This window comes from Phalangium opilio, unplaced genomic scaffold (genome assembly GCF_054372755.1).
Source record: "Phalangium opilio isolate 3A_F unplaced genomic scaffold, DU_Popi_V2 ptg000082l_1, whole genome shotgun sequence".
Lineage (NCBI taxonomy): Eukaryota > Metazoa > Arthropoda > Arachnida > Opiliones > Phalangiidae > Phalangium > Phalangium opilio.
Genome location: NW_028324189.1, coordinates 21112525 through 21117643, shown reverse-complemented (window position 1 = coordinate 21117643; position 5119 = coordinate 21112525). Strand labels below are relative to the sequence as shown.

Sequence of the window (5119 nt, the reverse complement as noted above, 5' to 3'; positions counted from 1 at the left end):
GAGCCAAATCCAAATTATGAGGACTTCATAAGTATCGAAGTCTATACAAAATACGGATTGAAAACCGAACAACGCAAAATTACTTTGGAAACCAAATCCGAAGGATATCCAGAAGATACAAAAATCCCCATTGAACCACCAGAAATGAAGATAGGTCCTGGCAGACCAAAGTTAATCAAGTCGGGAAACCCAGGGAGACCAAGAAAACTCTACAATATGATTCCAACTGAAGCCAACATTGAAGGCGAAAGCGACATCGTCAAAAACCTAGATGAAACTGCGAATCTAATCAGTTTACCAGATCCTAACAATATGAAAGAAGCGTTGGCCACTGCAGATGCCGAAAAATGGAAGGAAGCCATGCTAAGCGAATACAAATCACAAATCAAATGTAAAACCTGGAAAATCGTTGATCGTCCTGAAAAACACAAAGTCATCGGTAACCGACTGATATTTCGGTCCAAGTACGACGCGGATGGACTCATAGAAAGAAGAAAAGTCAGACTCGTTGCAAAGGGATACGCCCAACAACAAGGAATCGACTTTCAAGAGACCTTCGCTCCAGTAGTGAGAGCAAAGTCAATCAGAGTTGTAATGGCACTAGCAGCAGAGCTTGACTTGACAGTCCACCAAATGGACGTCGTAACGGCGTATCTAAATGGAGAAGTAGATGAAGAAATATATATGGATGTACCAGAGGGACTAGAAGAAGCTCTAGTTGACATCGCAAAAGCAGAAAACATGAGCGAAGATATCACGCAAACCTCATTAGAATGGTTAAACAACCTGAAAGGCGGAAATAAAGCGTGCTTAATAAAGAAATCACTTTACGGATTACGTCAATCTGGCAGGCAGTGGTATAAAAAGTTGGATAAGAGACTCCTAGAGATGGAATTGAAGCCATCAAAAGTCGACCCATGCATTTATACCAAGAGAGACGGAAAAGATATGATGATCATAGCCATTTATGTCGACGATATTATAATTGCATCCGGAAACTGGATGAACAAGATCAAGAGGGAGCTCAAAGCGGCCTTCGAAATGAAGGACCTGGGTCAAATCCACTACTGCCTCGGTATAGAATTCAACCAGAACCACACAACGGGATCTATCTCGATGTCACAACGAAAATACACGGAAGCCATTCTTGAACGTTTCGGGATGCAGAATTCAAGACCGACCTCAACGCCTTTAGACGCGAACAGTAAATTGAAAAGTCCTGAACACTTCGATTCAGAGAAAATGGAAAGCATTCCCTACCAAAACTTGATGGGATCGTGAATGTATCTGGCTGTCTACACGCGATCTGATATCACTTATGCGGTCAGCGCCTTAAGCCAATTTAATTCGAACTTCAACGACGAGCATTGGATGGCTGGAAAAAGGGTTCTGCGCTATTTAAAAGGAACCATTTCAAATGGGCTAATCTACAAGAAAAACGGCGAAGGACCAAAATGTCTCGTAGACTCCGAATGGGGCGGTTGCATCAATGATAGACGATCCTATACGGGATACGTATTCACGCTCGCAAGCTCATCAGTAACCTGGGAAGCACGAAAACAAAGAACCGTAGCCTTATCAAGTACTGAGGCCGAATATATGGCTATGACCGAAGCCACCAAGGAAGCGATATACCTGAAAGCATTTCTAAAGGAAATCGGACTTCCTCTGGACAAAATAGAAATCTTCAACGACAACCAAGGAGGGCAAAAGCTAGTTAGGAACCCGATCTTCCATTCGAGAACAAAGCATATAGACATATACGAAAGCGGCACCATCGAGCTGAAATACTTGCCGACTGATCAAATGCCAGCAGACGTGTTAACTAAGGGATTGTTTGGACCTAAACAAAAATCTTGCACCATAGCACTTGGGATCTTACCTGTTAACGAAACCACTTAGTCTGAAAATAAAGGGTTTTTTTTTGAGAGGGACTGTTGGAATTGGCAAAAAATAAACATCCTTGTTTTAGACTAAAGTATTAACTGTACATAAAAAAACGGGGTTTTTTATTATTGACGACATATTTTTTATCTTGATAAGAGTTTACTTTGAACATTATTGAAAACCGTTTAGTTTAGTCTTTTCTTGCACTTCAATAAATGTAGTCGCATTTATACTTAAACTCTGTTCAGTGTTATTATTATCAAACAACAAAGAGCAAGTCCAGAAGCCATCATGTAACGTGAATCCAACGAAGCATGTTATCGTTAATGGTACAAAGCAAGTCCAGAACATCGGAAGTCGTCGGGAATGATACGTCTCGGAAACAAAACTCTCGGAATGACAAGCAGCAGAAAAATCCAAAAATATCAGCCGCATCTACAAATTAAAACATATTAATAGCACATCTATAAATTAAAACATATTAATAACACATCTATAAATTAAAACATATTAATAACACATCTATAAATTAAAACATATTAATAACACATCTATAAATTAAAACATATTAATAACACATCTATAAATTAAAACATATTAATAACGCATCTTTAACTATTGCCTATTTTTGGGTAGAACGAAATAATCTTAGATTTAAATAATTTCAGAGAAACGGGTCCTTATTTAAAAAAAATCTCTAAATTAATTTAAATTACCCCCTTGACAAATTTTCTGAAAACCTGCTTTTATTTTAAAATTATTCCCACAGACAGATCCCATAAATAACTAGGGTTAAATGGGACAAGGCTTAAACTTAGGCTTAGGGCAACCCCTTGTCTTAAAATTATCTCAGCATGATTTGATTTCTGAAAATCTGTCGCGTTAATTCTAACCTCGTGTCTTAAAATTATCTCAGCAGGACTTGATTTCCGAAAATCTGTCGCGTTATCTCTAACCTAGTGTCTTAAAATGATCTCTGCGGGAATCGATTTTCGAAAATCGGTTGCTTTCTCTCTAAATTTATTAATAATAGCCCCTAAACTAATTTTAGGAAAACTTTAAAACTATTCCCACAGACAGAATCCGTAAATAACTAGAATTTAAATGTGACAAGGCTTAATTAGGCTTAGGGCAACGGTCCTCGTGTTCGGCAGGACTTGATTTCTGAAAATCTGTCGCGATATCTCAAAATATATTAATAATAGCTCCTAAACTAATTTTAGTTAAACCTGCTTCTTATCTATTTTAAAACTATTCCCACAGAAAGACCCCGAAAATAACAAGAGTTTAAATGAGACAAGACTTTATTAGGCTAAGGGCAACGGTCGTCGTGTTCGGCGAGACTTTATTTTCGAAAATCTGTCGTGATATCTCTAAATTCATTACGTACCCCGTTTAATATCTTTATATAATAGCCCCTAAACTAATTATTAAGGGATTCTCTCTTGTTTATTATCTCGTTGTAAAATTTTATTTATGGGACTTGATTTTTAATAAATGAATATAAATAAAATTCACTAACATTTAACACTACCTAATTAATTTAAATACTTGAAATTAAATAAATAAATTAAGGGGGCTAGATGAGTTTGGATTATTGTAAAGGTTAGGCCTACGGACTGTTAAAGCACCACGAGGCTAAGCAATGGCCGCCAAGTAAGTTGAAGAGCTTCGGATTCATCTTGCTTCCTCGGGAAAAACGATCAGCGAAAGAGCGGATCTATCAAGCATCGACCTCAAAAGCCGGGATCTATCAAGCATCGACCTCAAAAGCCGGGATCTTGATCAGTTGGGAGGGAAAGGTATTTCCAAGCGACCTTCTTCGACCGCTTCCAGGCAACGACCCGTAACTTTCAACTAAGTAAATTTCCTACGTTGAAGAGCTTCGAATTCAGCTTGCGTCCTCGGCAAAAACGATCAGCGAAATGGCAGAACGATCACGATCAGCGAAATGGCGGAACGATCACGATCAGCGTACACTCTTAGAAATAAACGATAAAACTTGGACGAATAATTGTGCAATGGCCTGCCACTGAGGCAGCACGTTTCTTTGACCAAATTTGCACGAATATTAATCGTCCAATATTGGACCCTACAGAATGTCCATATATGAACCCTACAGAATGTCCATATATGAACAATAAATCATTCAAATCCATTACTGAACAAGTTTTAATCCAAAAAAGCTCAATATTTTCATGACGCGTTCAATTATGGCTCTCTTACTGTTGAATTTTGGTACATTTTGCGCTCAGTTATGGAACTATAAGCGTTCAACATTGGGTCTTTTAGCGTTCAACATTGGGTCTTTTAGCGTTCAACATTGGGTCTTTTAGCGTTCAACATTGGGTCTTTTAGCGTTCAGCATTGGGTCTTTTAGCGTTCAACAATGGGTCTTTTAGCGTTCAACATTGGGTCTTTTAGCGTTCAACATTGGGTCTTTTAGCGTTCAGCATTGGGTCTTTTAGCGTTCAACAATGGGTCTTTTAGCGTTCAACATTGGGTCTTTTAGCGTTCAACATTGGGTCTTTTAGCGTTCAGCATTGGGTCTTTTAGCGTTCAACATCGGGTCTTTTAGCGTTCAACATTGGGTCTTTTAGCGTTCAACGTTGGGGCTAAAATCGTTCAACGTTGGGGCTAATATCGTTCAACGTTGGGGCTAATATCGTTCAATTGCGGGGCTAATATCGTTCAATTGCGGGGCTAATATCATTCAATTGCGGGGCTAATATCGTTCAATTGCGGGGCTAATATCGTTCAATTGCGGGGCTAATATCGTTCAACATTGGGGCTAATATCGTTCAATTGTAAACTTTTTATGGTTCAACATTGGAGCTTCTAGAATTTAGGTATGGGGCCTTTATCGTTCAATTTCGGGATCTTAAGTACTCAATTTCGGGTCCTTTAGCGTTCCATTTCAGGGCTAGATAAAGTGTAAATAGTCTTAATTGGTTAGAAAGATAAACTTTTTCTTCTGTTAAAAGAAAATTTTATTATAGTTTTACAATGTAAGTTGATTAATCACGTTTAAAACACTATTGGAAATATTTTCAGCGTTAATCTTAAAAACCACTTTTTGTAAGTACCCCATTGTTTTCAATAAACTTTTCGGATATTGCATGTTGAAAGCGTAAAAGCCAGCGAAAACTGACACTACACAATCTTCAGTACAGCCCACTTCAAAAACCTCTGATTCAAAGTGTATTTCGGCTGGCGACTCAAGAACGTTTAT

General features: G+C 38.2%; 1 pseudogene; it reads left to right on the top strand.

The window, feature by feature from the left end:
• The first annotated feature begins 1281 nt into the window (after window positions 1–1281).
• Window positions 1282–1902, top strand: LOC149653768 (uncharacterized; annotated as a pseudogene).
• Window positions 1903–5119: the final 3217 nt, after the last annotated feature.